Genomic DNA, 17,510 nt, shown 5'->3' on the forward strand with positions numbered 1-17,510 from the left:
GTTTCCATGGTGACACGTAGGCGCCGTCAGCGCCTCCCGTCACAGGCCCCGCAGCGCGGCCCCCACCCGGCCCCGTGACGTCTGTCCGCCGCTTCCGTTCTGCCCATATTTGGCGCAGCCCGCGAGCCGCCCGTCGGGAGGAGGCTGGGAACCGGACTCCCGCCTCGCCCCGCCCCCTGTTCCCGGCCACGCCCCCGCAGGGTGCTGGCGGCGGCTCTGTGTCACGCGCCCCCCCTCCCGCCCCTTCCCGCAGACCCGAGGTGAGGCAAGGGGCGGAGGCGTTAGGGACCCCTAGAGAGGGCGTGGGTGATCGGATGAGCTCTGAGGTCTGTAAACATTACTTGACTCTTTGAGGCTGCAGACAAAATTTGGGGCTGTCTCATCTGTCCCGGGTGGGTGAGCTCGGATCACGATTTTCTCACTCTGTGCCGGAAATCATGGAAACAGCCATCCCTCGCCTAACTCTATTTTATATTTTATAGGGTCGAACTTAAAATTCTCGCCCATGGCGCAGTGGAAAGCTTTGTAGCCAGAGGTTCTGGGTCAGTGTTGCCCCTTGGGGGATAAGTGACCTTGGGAAGGTCGCTTCTCTTTACTCGGCGTGGTAAAATGAACTGTGGGGGTGAGTGGGGGGGGGGGGTGATCGTAATATTTGCAGCAGTATCAATCAGGCTTGTGAGGGAATATCGTCCCTCACCTTGGAACTACTCCCTATCCCCATGACATAATGGGAATGTCAGTGAAGCCCGCTGAGGACCCCTGCAATTTTGATCCCAATGGTAACTGGATTTGTGTGGCTCTTTGCGCCTTGCTCGTATGAGGCGCTTAATTAAAACAGTTACCTGATTATTGAATGAATCCTAGGCAAATTACCTTCGGATTTCACCTTCATAAATCCGGATCCCTGCAATTCCTCTTCCAGGCGGAAGGAAGAATATTGCGATGATTAATAATCGCGCAGCAGGGCTGCTGATGTAAAGCGATTTGCAGATGTAAAGGGCAATAAGCATTCCTGGGAGGAATCCAGTGAGATTCCAGAAGTCTCCGAGGGAGCCGTGGGTGTATATCGCCGGGCCCTGCGGGCGGGGGTGGGGCGGGCAGTGCCGCAGAGGCCACTGCTGGGGACTGGACTGCTTGGCAAGGGGCTAACTCTTCAAGCTGCTCAGTCGCGCCCCCCACCCCCCACCAATCCCCTGGGTTTTCTGACCAGAGGACTGTGTGTTTTCCAGAATTTCAGAGCAGGAAAGCACATCCCACATTCTCCCTGCCCCCCCCCCCCCCATTCAGCCCTTCTATTTCACACATGCGGAAACTCGGGCTCTCGAGAAGTTGGTTCGTCCACCCAAACTTGCACAGCTAGTTAGAGACAGATAAAGGCTAGGATTTCTGGCTTCCATCTCACCTCTAACCGCCTGTGTGCTCTTGTGGCTTCAGGACCCTGTTGCCCGGCTCAGATGAGGGGGCGTGCAGTAAAGCTAAGTACTGACCTCAGGCCTCCTAACGGATAACAGTGGCACACCTGCTGCTTCACGCAGCCACAGCCTGACACCAGGGCCTGTGGTGGTGGCCGGGACGTGTGTACTTCCCAAGCCACAAGCGTTCCTCCTTACAGTGGTTGGAATGGCTTCTCTTGTCCAGAGAACGTGACTTGGCTGTCCTGAAACCAGGCTTAGACTAACCGTTAGTTATTTTTTTAATAGTGACCCAAGCCTTGCATTAAACTTTTCTCAGCTAAGACGACAGCAGAAGGCATGCAGCCTGAACCCATGGGAACCCCTTTCAGCCCTTGGAAGGTCCTTTCATGGTACATAAAGGTTAGATTCTGTAGGGGAATGCCTCTTCAATGTCTCTCTCTCTCTCTCCCCTTTCAATCTCGACCAATTCCTCCTACATTCTACATTCTATTTCTTCCCTCACTTCCAGACTGTGTATGAAGGCAGCTCAGACTAAGAAGATTGGTGCCCACCGCTGGCCTCAGTCATCCTGCTGATTTGAGAAGTCTGGAATCCTTCACCTCTGATTGTACTCGGAGCTATAGCGGCAGAAGCGGCAGCTCTGCCCCCTGGTGGACATATGAGGCACAGCGCCCTTCTCCGACTCCAGAAGCCCTGTCACGTAGAGGCTAGAGGAGGTATTTGCTCTTTGTTCACTCTGATAGAAATAGAAAAATTTGGCAGGAACAAAAAAACAACCCCAGCCTTTTCTCTTTCTAGTTTGTTTCTGAGGATCTGGTGCATTCTTTCTCTTGCCTGGACTGTATTTTTCTTCTTGCTATCCAAACCCTGCCCCTATTTTTTCAATCCCTATTTCAAGTTCCACCTGCTTCATCACAACTTCTCTGACTTTCGTCTCCTAGGTATCTTCTGAATGCGGGTGTATGCAGACCCACCGCAAAGAGTGCACACTTATATGTGATGTCATTAGCGTTGTTTTCTTGAGGGTGGGAGCCATGTTTTGTGTGTCTTTGTGTTCTTAGACTCCGTATTGCCCCGTACAGGGCTGGGGACAGAAACTGCTCCCAATAAGCCCTTGTTGACTAAATGGTAAATTGATTAATCTCTGCATTCAAAACAAAACAAAACAAAACCAAAAAACCCAAAACAACGCTAAGCCTTTGCTTCGACAAACCTTCTAGAACTGTTAGTTCTTTGGAGGAATCTAGATAGTGACCTAATCAAATAAAGCCTTGCACAATAAGTAGTTCACCAAGCAATTTCACAAGAGAACACCATCACCACCCAGAGAGGGATGAGAAAGTTTGAAGTGGACTCTCAGAGAGAGGAGAGTGGTGATGTGGAAAGGCCAAAGGACGAAGAATTAGGAGGGAAGGGCCTCTGCTCCTGGGTTCAGAGAGGCAGCACAGGGGCTCTAGGGCCAGGTTTATACCCAGTCTCTACCATCTGCTGTGCAGCCTTAGGCAAGTGTACTCCCCTCTCTGTGTGTCAGTTTCCCATCTGTAAAAATAAGCACCCATCTCCTAGCAATACGATGAGGATAAACTGAGTTGATATTTCCAAAGCTCCTGGCACATAAGTGCTAGCTAACAGTTTGTAAATGAATTTTCCATCTTAAATGTCTTGTAAATGGGATGGGGAATATTATATGATCTCTCGGTTCCCCTCTGCATTAGCCTTCCAGGACAGCGCATGAGCTTTGGGGTCAGGCAGGTCTGGGTTGACTCTTGTCTCTGTTAGCAGTTGTGTGACATTGGCCAGATCACTCAACTCTCTTGGAGCCTCAGTTTTCTCATCTGCGAAAATGAGAATAATTGCGTCTACCTCAAAAGACTGCTGCGTGCATTGCATGCTTGCAAGATGCCTATCATAGAAGGAGCTTAGTAAAGAGAAGCTATGGTTATTATTAGAAATTCTTTTAAACGTTTGTTTATTTTTGAGAGAGAGAGAAACAGTGTGCGAGCAGGGGAGGGGCAGAGAGAGGGGGAGACACAGAATCCAAAGCAGGCTCCGGACTCTGAGCTGTCAGCCCAGAGCCCAACGCGGGGCTCAAACTCACGAGCCGAGAGATCATGACCTGAGCCGAAGTTGGACGCTTAACCGACTGAGCCACCCAGGCACCCCTATAGTTATTATTGATGAGAGGAGCCATATATATATACACATATATATATATGTATATATATATACACATATATATATGTATATATATATATACATATATATATGTGTGTATATATATATACATATATATATGTGTATATGTATATATACACATATATATATGTATGTGTGTATGTGTGTGTGTGTGTGTGTGTATGAATAGGGTCTCCAAAATCTCTGAAGTTTCAAGGAAGAGCATATGGAACAGCAGTAGTGACACCAGCTCAATTGTGGAACTTGGGGTGGGAGGGGAGGCCCTGGGCCTGGGCCATGATTGGCTATCGCAGCCTCTGAAGAATCCAGGAATGGTTTGACTTGCACATCAGCTCTAGGAACACTTTGTGCCCGAGGGCTGCGCCGAGGGTGTGGACCCAGTGGGGCTAGGCGCCAGCAGCTGTAGGGCCATCCTGCTCCCCTTCCCAGGAGGGGGGACTTTAATAAGAGAGGGTGTGGGCAGGGTGGGCCTTAGAAACCTATTGTTGTGGAGTGTGTATGTGTGGGAATGGCCCAGAGACATCCTGCCCTGCGACCTGGGCTCCCCGGCCTGGTGTGGCCTCCCTCGTGGCAGAACCTGTCCGCACAGCTCCTCAGAGCTGTCATTCCCAAACCTGTCCAAGGACACTGGGATTGATTGCCAGCAGTTCTCCAAGGGGTGGGGGGTGGGGGGGGAAGGAGGGCTGTGATAGTCTTAAAGCCAGATTAACCTTACTTCCCTTCAGCTGCATGTGTGGAAAAGTACTAAATGGAATATGCAAATGCTGTTTGTATTCCTTTGAGTTCTCTTCCAAGGGGAAGGATGGTTGCAAAATCCAGTAATGATAGGGTGTTGCAATTGCAAACACGCTGGGAATCACTCTTATGGTCCTCACACTTGATGGCTCTTGTCGCCTGTGACCCACGAGAAATTGTGGGATCCCCAACAGCAGGGTCCGCACTAAGTGAGTTGCTATTCTGGAATCCCAGATGCAGTCTGAGACCTGGACAAATCCACCTTAGGGGCTGTTTGGTATCTCGGAGGAATCTGTAAGCCCCATTCCAAACTCACGCTGGGAACAGGGTGGGCCCCAGGGACTGGCATCTAGAGCAGAACGTTTTTTGTTTTTGTTTTTGTTTTTGTTTTTGTTTTTACTATCTTTAAAAAAATGGGACTTATGAAGAGTCACGAAGGTGCTGGTATTGGGTGTCTGTGGGGAGGAGGGAATGTGTTTCTCTCCTTTTGTTTGTTCTCTCTGATTTTTTGTTTGTTTTTTTTTTTTGTGTGTGTGAGAAGAAAACATGTTTTTTTAAATGTTCCCAGCAGAGCAATATGTTTGTTTTTTCATAGATAATAAATGGGAAGGCTCAACGCCTCCTGAGTTTTTTCATTTTTATTTGATTGCTTTTCCTCTCTTTCGAGAAGAAATAGAGGCTCGTGGCGAAACCTTTAAAAATTCAGACAATCAAAATAAGGAAAGTAAAAAATCACCTGTAGTCTCATCACAGAGATAACAACCGTCATTACTTTTGATCGTACTTTTCCTATACACTCTACTTTTATACCTTGTAGTTTCTATGCTGTGGTTTTTATGAAAATAGGATCACGCTGTAATAATGTTTTGTAATTTGCTTTTTCTACAGTATAGATCATGAACATATTTTTCTATGTGATCAAATTAAATAGCTGGTTACATAGGATTCTAGTTATAAACGTCCAGCAATTTAAATAATTCTGCATTGTTGAAATATAACCTTTGGGCTATTTCTTTTTTATTTTTTTTAATGTTTATTTATTTTCGATGGAGAGAGAGAGAGAGACAGAGCATGAGTGGGGGAGGGGCAGAGAGAGAGAGGGAGACACAGAATCGGAAGCAGGCTCCAGGCTCCGAGCTGTCAGCACAGAGCCCGACGTGGGGCTCGAACTCACGGACCGTGAGATCATGACCTGAGCCAAAGTCGGACGCTTAACCGACTGAGCCACCCAGGCGCCCCTAAATAATTCTGCATTGTTGAAATATAACCTTTGGGCTATTTCTTTTTTATTTTTTTTAATGTTTATTTATTTTCGATAGAGAGAGAGAGACAGAGCATGAGTGGGGGAGGGGCAGAGAGAGAGAGGGAGACACAGAATCGGAAGCAGGCTCCAGGCTCCGAGCTGTCAGCACAGAGCCCGACGCGGGGCTCGAACTCACGGACCGCGAGATCATGACCTGAGCCGAAGTCGGACGCTTAACCGACAGAGCCCCCCAGGACGCCCCACCTTTGGTCAATTTCTACATTTTTTTTTGCTGTTCTAGACAAGGCTACAAATATCTTTGCAGCTGATTATTTGTACACCTTCAAGATGATTTCTCTTGGGGTGGGCCAAGAGTGTGCTCCTTCTGGAGGCTTTCGAAATGCAGCTGTGCCATCAGTACAGGGTCACACGGTTTCTAGCTGTGTAATTGTAAAAATTACTTACCCTTCAGAACTGCTTTTTTTTTATTTTTTTTTTAACGTTTTTATTTATTTTTGAGACAGAGAGAAACAGATCATGAAGGGGGAGGGGCAGAGAGAGAGGGAGACACAGAATCGGAAGCAGGCTCCAGGCTCTGAGCCATCAGCCCAGAGCCCGACGCGGGGCTCGAACTCGCGGACTGCGAGATTGGACTGCGAGATCATGACCTGAGCTGAAGTCGGACGCTTAACCGACTGAGCCACCCAGGCGCCCCCTTTCAGAACTGCTTTAATGTCCTCAACTGCAAAGCTGGAATGATAGCAGCTAGCTAGTGAAGGCGGGTTGTAAGGATCGGATGAAAAAGTGTATAAAATGGTGGCTGGCACGGCCAGTATGATGATCCCTCCATACACGGAGCCTTCAGTGAACTTGTAGCTTCTGATTCAGGGATTGTCTTTCCTTCAGGGGAAGGAGTTGTCCTGAAATTGGGGCCTGGCTGCCCGGGCAAGTTGGGGGAGAACTCAATCAGGTTTAAATGGTAAATGGTGGAGACGCTGGAGCGGGAAGGGTAGAAGCGGACAGGTAACAGAGGGATGGCTGGTGGTGGGGAGGGTGAGGAGAGGTTAGCAGAGGAGAGAGTGAGCCGTCGCGGAGAATGGGACTCAGTGGGCAGGGGTGAGTTGTTCGCATGGATGTTTGCAGCAGGGACCCTCCAAAACAGGGCCGTGGGCCAGTCGCTTTGCAGTGTGTGTGTGTGTGTGTGTGTGTGTGTGTGTGTGCGCGCGCGCGCGCGCGCGTGCACGTGTGGAGCCTGTGTCCTCTGCTTCTGGCCCCATCAGGCTGCTTTCTGCCTCCCTCCCTGTTGCCTCACTCCATGCCAGTTCCTTCTTTCAGTTCCTTGAATGCTCCACGTTCCTCCCTGTTGCGTGACCTCTGTACATTCTCTTCCGCCTGCCAGGAGCTCCTACTCTTTCCCTGGCTTAGGCATCATCAGCTCTCAAGCTTATAGTTCACTTTCTCAGAGAGGCCTCCCCTGACCATTTGGTATAAACCGGCTCCCCTCCCTCCCGTGACTGTCTCATGGCCCTCTGCACCCACATGGCAACCACATCAAGGTTTGTAGTCGTGTGTGTGACGATTCATCCTTGGTGTCCCCGCTAGGCTGAGAGCCCCCCAAGGGTAGGAACAGGGTCTGTTTTTTGCTCACTATTGTATCTCGATGCCCAGGACATAGTAGGCACTCAGTAAGTACTTATTGAAATGGAAGAAGATGAAGCGAGTTGCTTTGTGACCTATAGAATGCTTTTACATCCCTCCTGTGGCTTCAGTCCCATCTTGATTGATGCCGGCTGATTGGCTGAAAGAATAGGAGATTTGGGGGCTGCAAGGGATGCCTTGGCCAGTTCCTCTCCCATCCTTCTTTCTGTTGAGGAAGTGGGCTTCCCTTTCTCAGGCTAGAAGCTTTAAATCAGTGCTTCTTAAACCTTAATGTTTGCATATATAATTTTTATAATTCTTTTAAATGTTTATTTTTGAGAGAGCGAGAGAGAGAAGGACAGAGCGCGAGTGGGGAGGGGCAGAGAGAGAGGGAGACACAGAATCCGAAGCACGTTTCAGGCTCTGAGCCATCAGCACAGAGTCCCATACGGGGCTCAAACTCACCAACCATAAGATCATGACCTGAGCTGAAGTCAGATGCTTAACTGACTGAGCCACCCAGGCGCCCCTACCCAGGGATCTTCTTAACATGTGAATTTTGATCGCAGGTGTCTAGGATCCTCCCTAGGGTCAGGTCCAAGATACTGAATCTCTAACAATCTCCAATGTCAGGCCCCAATTGTTGAACAGCAAGGCTTTCTATTCCCCTTGCTCGCTGTGATACCCATGCTGAAGATTGAATCGCTGCGCCCTCTGTCGGCTACCGGAGGGCATGGCAATCCTTGACCAAGTAGATAAACGCGCATACATGGATTTCATAAGGCACATCAAATTCTTGGGGGACAAGATCTTCTGCTGAAAGTGGATGGACTCACAGATTCTGAAAGCGTTAGTAAATTTACTCTTAAGAATGCGCTCTGTACAGGATCCTGCCATGCTGAGGCAAAAGGAATTCTCTGAATTGAAGAATGTTAGGGCTGGAGAGACCCTTACACTCAGCTAGTGAGCGATTTTCTTCTTTTGCACTGTTTGCTTTTCCCACTTTTTCTTTCTTTCTTTTTTTTAAATAGCAGAGGACTTTCTTCAGAATCAGGGCTGCACAATGACTTTGATGGGCCCTAGACTCTTTGGCCTTTGTGGGCTCCTTCCTCTATAAAAATTAATTGAAAATTATATTTTATGACTGCATTGGTGTGAAGACAAATAGGTTAACATATATAACGTAGTGTCATTTTTTGATATAAAAGTTAATTTTTTTCTCCTGAGTTTTAAGGGAAATAAAATCATGTCTATGGATTTGTGAAAATATTGTGGGCCTTAGGCAGCATGCCTTCTGTATCAGCCCCGTTCTCCACACAGCGCCCAGGTTATATATCTCTCTACACGCGCCCAAGGCTGTAGAAGATGCCTCGAGGGTCGTAATGCTTTTTAAGCAGGTGACCAGATTGGACACGTTAAAGGACTTAGACATACAAGCTGAGTGTTTACTACGTGCCAAGTGCTCAAAACATATGTAAGTTTCAGAACAGCCTGGTTGCGTAGGAGAAGGTGACAAAAGTTTCCTCACGTCACAGTCTAGTAGGTGGCAGATCTGAACTCCGGGTCTGTCTGATCCCTCCAAAGGCTGTGCTTTCGATGGGACAAGGTATATACATCGAGATGTCTGCCTGGGTGTCTGTTCCTAAATGTATGTTACAGTAGCAGGGGCACTAAGGGGCAAGATGTCAGGGAGGGCTGGAGGGTCTTTGGGAAGATGGAGACTTGAGGCTGGCTTTGGGGAAACCATAGCAGAGATGAAGTGGCAGGAAAAGGCACCTGAGGCCACAGCGGTGTAGAGGTGGGGTCTCCTGGTTCGGGGACCATGAAGAGATTTCCCAGGCAGGAGGGAACTCAAGAAGTAGAGGGTGATGAGGCAGAGTGTGGCTACCCAGCCTGCGGAAATTGGGCTCAATCTAACGTTCGGTGGGAGGTTTGCACCCTTGCAGGGCGCATCCTTGCACCCTAAAATCTAGTCCTAAATCATCAACAGTGTAGCAAAGCTTTATCTGCCGTCCCCGACTCAGTTTCTTATCCAACAAGTGGGTATTCTGAAGTTTGCCCTACACTCTTCAGAGATGTCAGGAGGTTCAAAAGACTGTCAGCTCCGTAAGGGTGGGGAGCCTGTGTCTGATCAGGCTGTATTCCCAGGGCCTGGGCGCTCAGCACACCTTTGAGGAAGGAGTGGACATCATATTCTACAAACCCCTTTAAAAGCAGCGAGTAGGAAGTAGCTGCTTCAGGAGAAAGGGCTCCAGGCCAGAAGAGGGCGCTGTTCAGCAAACAAGTTTTAGTGTCAGGAAACCCCAGGCTCTTTCTGCGGGGTTGGGGGATTGAGCATTTGCATCTCTGGGCTTTGCTTTCCACTCTGGGACTTAGGTGACCAAATCATTCTAAATTCTTATGTTAACTCTTGTTTTCTAACTAGGAAAAGTGGCCAAAATGTAGCTTATTTCCTCTATTTCACATTCTCTTAATGCTTTAGGCACTTAATACAGATGTAATTATTTGGGGGGAGAACAGAGCTTAAAACAGCAACAAGTTTATTGTATCTCATGATTTTGTGAGTTAGGAATTAAGACAGGCATTGGCCAGGACGTTCTTCTGCTCAGTATGGCAAAGACTGATGTCCTCTGTGGTATTCAACTGGGAGATGGGCTGGTCTGGAGTGTCTAAGATGGCTTCACTCACATGACACAGATGTAACTTTACATTTTGTGTGGTTATTTGACTAATGTCTGTCTCCCCCACTAGTCCAGAAGCTACTACCAAGGGGCTGGAGCTGTGTCTGTCTATCATTTTATCGCTAGTGGCTGGCACAGTGCCTGGCCAATTGAGACTTAGTAAATATTTGTTAAATATTTGTTGGATCGATGATGTAATTTTTATAAAGAGTGTCAGGATCCTCAGAAAACAGGCATTGGTGGGAGTTAATGATGACGATAATAGCTCAGTAAGGGGGCGCCTGGGTGGCTCAGTCGGTTAAGCGTCCGACTTCGGCTCAGGTCGTGACCTCACGGTCCGTGAGTTCGAGCCCCGTGTCGGGCTCTGTGCTGACAGCTCAGAGCCTGGAGCCTGTTTCAGATTCTGTGTCTCCTTCTCTCTCTCTGCCCCTCCCCCGTTCATGCTCTGTCTCTCCCTGTCTCAAAAATAAATAAATAAATAAAAACGTTAAAAGAAAAAATAGCTCAGTAAGTGCCAAGACTAAGCCAAGCTAAGTAGCGCTATAGCCTGGCCGGTTGGCATAATTTACCGCCATTTTACAGATGAGGAGCTGAGGTTGCCCTGACACAGCTGCAAAGGGCGACACACGAGAAGCACCTTTTATGTCACAAACCAGAGAATCTGGGGGTAAACTCAGGAGCCCCGGAGGCCAAGCAAGTTATTAAACTGCGTTATTTGGGAGATAAAAACCTGATGAAATGACAAAAGGCTACAGGTGTGTTTTCAAATTAGTCACCAACAATGTTCCAGATTCCTGCTTCTGTAGTTATCCAAATAATAAAAGCAAAGTCGCCCCCAAGTGATGATTTGAAAATCCACTTGGATGTCTATTGCCATATTCACTTAAACTGTTCCTCAAAAATCCACCTAAGTGTTTCTTCTTCCTGGTTTTATTTATTTTTGATGTTAATCCACAGCTGGATGATTCCATCAACATGGTGTATTGCTTCTTTAGTTTTATCAAACAACAGGCTGGCTTTTATTTTTTTATTTTTAAATTTTTTTTTTAATGTTTTTATTTATTTTGGGGACAGAGAGAGACAGAGCATGAACGGGGGAGGGGCAGAGAGAGAGGGAGACACGGAATCGGAAACAGGCTCCAGGCTCTGAGCCATCAGCCCAGAGCCTGACGCGGGGCTCGAACTCACGGACCGCGAGATCGTGACCTGGCTGAAGTCGGACGCTTAACCGACTGCGCCACCCAGGCGCCCCAGGCTGGCTTTTAGTCATGAGTGTGACATCTCAGAGCCAACAGTGGGCTGGCGAGAGTGTCCTTGATTGAAGTCATCAGAGGGATCAGAGCATTAATGGATTATCTGATGCCTCGGCTTCCTATGGGCTCTGTCCTGCCTGAAAGGCTCTTCTAGATCTTGTTACTGTGATGGGGAAATACCCCAGGGTGCCAGGAAATCCCTGCCCAGGCAGGGAGCTGACTTCCCGGTTAGTATCCCAGGGATGCTAAGCCCGGCCCCTGCAGCCAATCAGCAGCGGAGCTGCCTCAAACTGACAAGCAAAACGGAGCCCAACAAAAGCAGCTGGAACTTGAACAAACAGATTTGGGCGAGGCTGGGAGGGGAGTCAGGCCTGGCGTCATCCAGGCTCTGGGCCAGGCTGTTGTCATGGTGATAGCCAGCCAGTTTACCAGCCGGCAGCTGAGCCAGTTTTCTGAGGGGGAAGCCTAAGGAGGGGGGCTGGGGTGCCCAAGGGGGCTGTGCTTCTCCAAGTAATGGAAACCCACAGAGAAGGCACGGCCACTTCCAGAGAGTAGTGCCTTGTCCCAGGAGCTGGTGGGCGGCCTGGGGAACAGTGGGCTCAGAGAGGCTGGCCAGCCCGGGAGGGAGGGAAGTGGCCACTGAGCGAGCAAAGAGGCCTCTGGAAAGGCTGAAAGGCTGGAAGGCTTTCAGGGCAGAGAGGATTTGCAGCTGTGTTAGCGTTCTTGGCAAAACATGAATTGAAGTAGATCACAGAGTTCTTTAAAACAACAAAACAAAACAAAACAAAACAACAACAACAACACACAGAGGCCAGTGGATGAGAGGGAGTCTTTGGGAATCTCAGAAGTAGAACATGAAAATGTCTTATGCCCCTCTCCAGGAGCCCTTTTTCTTTTTCTTTTCTTTTCTTTTTTCTTTTCTTTTCTATTCTTTTCTTTTCTTTTCTTTTCTTTTCTTTTCTTTTCTTTTCTTTTCTTCTCTTTTCTCTCTTTTCTTTTTCCTTCCTTCCCTTCTCTTCCCTCCCCCCCATTCTCTCCCCTCCTTTCCCCTCCCTTCCCTTCCCCTCCCTCCTCCCTTCTCTCCTCCTCTCCTCTCCCCTCTTCTCCCCTCTTTCCTTTTTGCTGATGTCCACAAGTCAAGTAATTTCTTGGAGGCCCAAGAGGAACAAACAGCATTCAGCATAAAACCAAATGTTAGAAAACATGCGCTTTGCAGGGCAGGGCCTACCAGGTGTTTGTGTCCACGAGGGTAGGTTACTTCCGGGTGAGGAAGAGACACCCTCCTGCCCTCCGAGCATTGCAGATGTGGCTGATGTGTCACACTTGGGTCATTAGGTGGCAGAAAGAGACGCTTGTCTCACTCAGTGTTCTGGCCCATGAATGTCTGGATATTAATAGTCTGACACTTGACACACACAAAAAATAGACACTCTGGCTGATGTGCAATATTAGCAAAACAAATACAGTGGGGGAAGGAATCCCAGTACGTCCTCCAGAAATCTTGCCGCAAAAGTGTCTCCCGCACCAGAGGACAGACACTGTATGAATCCTCTTGCACGCGGTTCCCAGAGCAGTCACGCTTATAGAGACACAAAGTAGAAAGGTGGCTTCAGGGGCTGGAGAAGGGGAGGAGGGTGTTGGCGTTTAATGGGTATGGAGTTTCAGTTTGGGAAAGTGAGAATGGAGATGGGCGGTGGCGATGGCCGCACAGCCATGGGAACGTGCTTAATGCTGCTGGACTGTGCACCTGAAAATGATTGAAACGGTGAATTCTGTGTTACGCATATTTTACCGCAGTTTTTATTTTTATTTTTAAATTTGTTTTTTAACATTTATTTATTTTTGAGACAGACAGAGACAGAGCATGAACGGGGGAGGGGCAGAGAGAGAGGGAGACATAGAATCGGAAGCAGGCTCCAGGCTCCGAGCCATCAGCCCAGAGCCCGACGCGGGGCTCGAACTCGCGGACCGCGAGATCGTGACCTGGCTGAAGTCGGACGCTTAACCGACTGAGCCACCCAGGCGCCCCTATTTTATCGCAGTTTTAAGAAAAGTGTCAATTAAAGACTGTCTTGTTGTAGCGGGAGACGGTGGCATTTGAAGGCTGACTCACCTCTCTGAGCCTCAGCGGTGTCCTCATAAAGAGGACTTATGTCTTCCTGTAGCCCTTAAGGAAGAATGGATGTGAAAGCACTTGGTGAACTGAAATGCACCACAAGAACGTGAAATATGGTTAAGATATTATTTCAAAACTCATTGTTAAGGCACCCAAGTGTCGGGGGGAAAAGTTGAAGCTGAAATGGGGGAACTTTGGAGGAAACTAAGGAAAGTATTATATTTGGCCATCAGAGGAACTGGAAAACGCCCCAATGCCTTAGGAGAGCAGGAGAGAATTTGGGGCTCCTTCCCAGGGGCCAGAAGGGTAGGACCGACTTGGGCTATCCCAGCGATTTAAAAAATACTTCTCCCTTTTGCTTCGCCTAAATTGAGAAACAAGTTAAGCCCACCCATCAAGAGGAAATGAAAGGCAACAATGTCAAAACATCACCTCTCGAATTTCATGAAGGGAAATGGTACCGTTACGACACGATGCTGGGTCAAAGTTTATGAGACCTGGAACCCAAATGTGCTGGGGGGACTCCAGTCACCATGGGTCTCCTTTACTGTTATGTTCATGAAAAGCAGCTTAGAGTAATTAAGTCCAAGCAACTTTTTTTTCCGCTTAAAGAAAACGTCATTCACCACCACCGCCACCACCTGTTAGGTTAGCATAGATCAGCGTGTGTGAAGCACTAAATAAAATGAGGTACACACCTTACCTTTTCATTTCTTATAGCAACCGTGCAAGGTAAATCTTTTTCGTGGATAACATGAGAGTCACGGGCAGCAGTTTGTTCTTTCTGGTTGTTTCCGCCTCCATAAAATGAGAACCGCATCACAGCCAGAGCAGTTTAGCATCTTGTTCCTGGTCACTCAGTTGGTAAGTGGTAATGTCAGGATTTGAACTCATGCCTGACTCCAGAGCACCACACTACGCTGGAGAAGACCCTGTGGCCGAGAAGCTTGTGAGACAAAACTGGAGGATTTTGCTCCGGGAGCAATTAGAACGAGCAATTGGTAAATTGCCCTGTCGTGGCATTCCATGATGTCACGTTGGCCCACCAGGGGGAAGAGCAGCGAGTCTCACGGGCGTGTGTCAGCAGGGATTTGGCTGCAAGGTTGCACGAAACCGCCATGCACGGAGTATGAAAAACGCCTGGCTGTGTTATGTATGCACGCATGTACGTCCTGTGTCTTGTGTGTTTTGTTCTCCTTGTTGTATGTTACAGGTGTTATGGATGCGTTGTGCGTGTTATGTGTACATTCCGTGTATGTGAGTGGGTTGTGTAAGTGACGGAGGCTTGCCTGGTGACTGATGTCTTCAACATTGCAGACCACACGCTCCAACAGCCCACACTTACTCGGTGCCCACAGCGAGCCGGCCACTCGTCCTAGTGCTTCCCACGTGGCAACTCCTTCATTTTCACAAGAGTCCTGGGCAGTAGCTACCTAGAGTAGCCTGACTTTATGAATGAGAAAGTGGAGGCACAGAAGGATCAATCAACTTGCTCTAGACCACCCAGATAGTAAGAAGTGGGTCTGGGATTGGAAACCGGCGAGGCTGGCCTCAAATCCTCTGGTCTTGTTTTTTTTTTTTTTTCTTTTTTTTTTAATGTTTATTTTTGAGAGAGACAGAGACCGAGTGTGAGCGGGGCAGGGGCAGAGAGAAAGGGAGACAGAATCCGGAGTAGGCTCCAGGCTCTGAGCAAGCTGTCAGCACAGAGCCTGATGCGGGGCTCGAACTCACAAACCGTGAGATCGTGACCTGAGCCGAAGTTGGACGCTTAACCAACTGAGCCACCCAGGCGCCCCCCTTTTTTTTTCCTTTTCTTAATCGGTGCTCCCAGATCACCATGTGAAAGATGATAGAATTGTCCTCCTCCTTCTGTGGGTGAAGAGCCTGTGAACCATGTGACAATCAGCACCTTCCGATTAAACATTAGCCACGGTGAGACAGGTGGCCATTGCTGGCCTTACAGTGCATGTGTGATTTCTTTTGTAAAGTATTTTATTTTTAAGTAATCTCCGCACTTAACGTGAGGCTCGAACTCACAACCCCGAGATCAAGAGTCTCATGCTCTACCAACTGAGCCAGCCAGGCTCAATTTAATGATGTGTGATTTCTAGCAATTTAATGATGATGAAGAGTTGAAAAGGATTGTTGTCAAAATCTTACATTTCACACTTGTGAAATCTGTACAGACAAAATAGTTTCATTGATTTTTTTCCCTCTAAAACTGGGGACCACTTAGAGAGGCCCCATATCTCTGGATCAGATGTTCTCTGGCTCATAAGGACAGATTGATTTACTTGAGGTAGGATGACATTTCCTCTCTTGTCTTTCTCCAGTTGGCCTTCCTGAGGCCTGGCACTTTGGAGTGGAGGATAAAACGAAAAAGTCTCTGGCGATGCCACTGAAGGTGGAGGAGGAGACTGAGCCTGTTACCGTAGCAACACAGGCCAGTGGTTCTCTGTCCGTCCGTCCGTCTATCCATCCATCCACCCACAAATGAGTTTTGTCCGTGACAAAAATTCAGACGTGAACAAAAGAAAGTAGTTGCTTTCGCGGAGCATCTGTTCCAGTGCAGAAAAGGCATCAAACAACTAAATAAACATAAACACAATAGAAGTCCAGACAGAGATAAGGGCTTGGAGGAAAATAAAGCAGGGAAAGGGGGGAGAGAGTAAGGCATATTTTGCCTAGTGTGGCCACAGGGGCTTATCTGAGGCTCTGCAGAATGGTTAATCTAATTGCATTAGACTCAAACCTCCCAAGTCTAGACCCCACTCTCAGTGGACTTCTTTCTTCTCGTTCCCCTTCTCCCACAGGATCTGAGGGTAGCCAATGACCCCAAACCCTCAGCTGCAGAGTGGAGGTAGGTGAGGGTCATTTAGACAGGGGATGAGGAGAAGGTGAAGCTAGACCCTGGGGAAGGGAGCAGAGGGTTCAAGGGCTTGGACGCTCATGGGATGAAGGGTCAGTGGTTGTTCATTGATTACCTACTCGATATCCATTCCTCTTCTCCCCACTTCCTACCAGCGCTCATATTTGCTTTCTGGATTTGGGTGGGATGTCACGGGGGGTCCTGAATGTCCTAACAATCAGCACAATCTCAATCCTGTTACCTCAGTGATCGGTTCGTATTGTGAAGTGTGGAGTGTGACACTTTGGGTCTTCTTTTATTCTTTTTCATTAAAAATTTTTTTCTTATTACATTTATTTATTTATTTTTGATAGAGGGAGACAGAGCACAAGTGGGGGAGGGGCAGAGAGAGAGGGAGACACAGAACCCGAAGCAGGCTCCAGGCTCCGAGCTGTCAGCACCGAGCCCGACGTGGGGCTCGAACTCAAAAACCGCGAGATCACGACCTGAGCCGAAGTTGGACGCTCAACCGACTGAGTTGAGAAGACTTGGGTCTTCTGATGGATATAATGGTGAAGTTCTCTCTCCTCCTGGTAAAGGCACAGATACAAGTAGCCCTGGGTCCATCTTGGGACCTCGATGGAAGCCATCCCGAGGGCAAAGCCAACCCATGGAAGACGGCAGAGCACAGACAAGCGGAGCCAGACTCCCAGTTGTTCTTGAAACACGCAGCGCTGGAGTTTTCCCCTTGTGAACCAATTCATTCATTCACAACGTTTTGAGCGCTTGTTAGGTGCTAGACGCCGTTCTCCGTATTTGGGAAACATTCAACGCCTGATGTATGATGAGTTGCGATAAAGGCCTGAACCCCTTGCCTCAACTCAGGACAACTCTGGAAGGTCACGCGAGCCCTGGAACGCTCCGTGGGATTGATGGAGGCCTCTGCTGGGTTTCCATCTCGGCTCCACTTCTCCCTCTGCCCAATCCTGCCCAATCCTTTCTTTCCTCCCTTTCTGTGTGCGTCGATCCAGGCAGCACACGGTGCACGCTGGTCTCAGGGTTTCTTCTCAGGAACCCAACCGATGACTCTGTGAATGTGAGCCGTTACCATCATCGTCGTCGTCCTCCCCATCCAGAAGCCTCCTGAGTGATAGAGCAAAGAAGAGAAAGTGTGTAAAGGGGGGAGGTTTTCCTACTAACTGGGCAAGGGTGGCCCCGTGGGGCAGCGCAGAATGGCTAGAACGAAGACCCCACACCTTTTGCGGAGCTGAAGGTTTGTTCAGTGGAGCGGGGTGGGGGGGGGGGTGGGTCCTTCTCAAATCCTCGTCTCCAGTCACTTCTGTGTGGATTGGAATTGGTGGCTTGAGCCTCAAGTAGAGCTCTGT

The 17,510-nt window shown here is 48.6% G+C and overlaps 1 long non-coding RNA gene and 2 other non-coding genes across 4 annotated transcripts; 2 read left to right on the forward strand and 1 right to left on the reverse strand.

Annotated features, from left to right (window-relative positions):
* Positions 1–190: 190 nt before the first annotated feature.
* Positions 191–16,544, forward strand: LOC109500927. 2 transcript variants are annotated; one of them, XR_006599810.1, is made up of 6 exons: positions 191–1,814; positions 1,924–2,131; positions 13,998–14,141; positions 14,595–14,787; positions 15,109–15,209; positions 15,611–16,544. It is a non-coding gene; the product is annotated as an uncharacterized LOC109500927 (long non-coding RNA). The 2 variants fall into 2 exon arrangements; XR_006599809.1 differs by having other exon boundaries at positions 13,998–14,787.
* LOC111561229 lies at positions 12,444–12,568 on the forward strand. The gene has a single exon (XR_002743583.1). It is a non-coding gene; the product is annotated as a small nucleolar RNA SNORA17 (small nucleolar RNA).
* On the reverse strand, positions 15,290–15,362 carry TRNAK-CUU. The gene has a single exon. It is a non-coding gene; the product is annotated as a tRNA-Lys (tRNA).
* Positions 16,545–17,510: the final 966 nt, after the last annotated feature.

The sequence above is a fragment of the Felis catus genome, chromosome B3 (assembly GCF_018350175.1).
Source record: "Felis catus isolate Fca126 chromosome B3, F.catus_Fca126_mat1.0, whole genome shotgun sequence".
NCBI lineage: Eukaryota > Metazoa > Chordata > Mammalia > Carnivora > Felidae > Felis > Felis catus.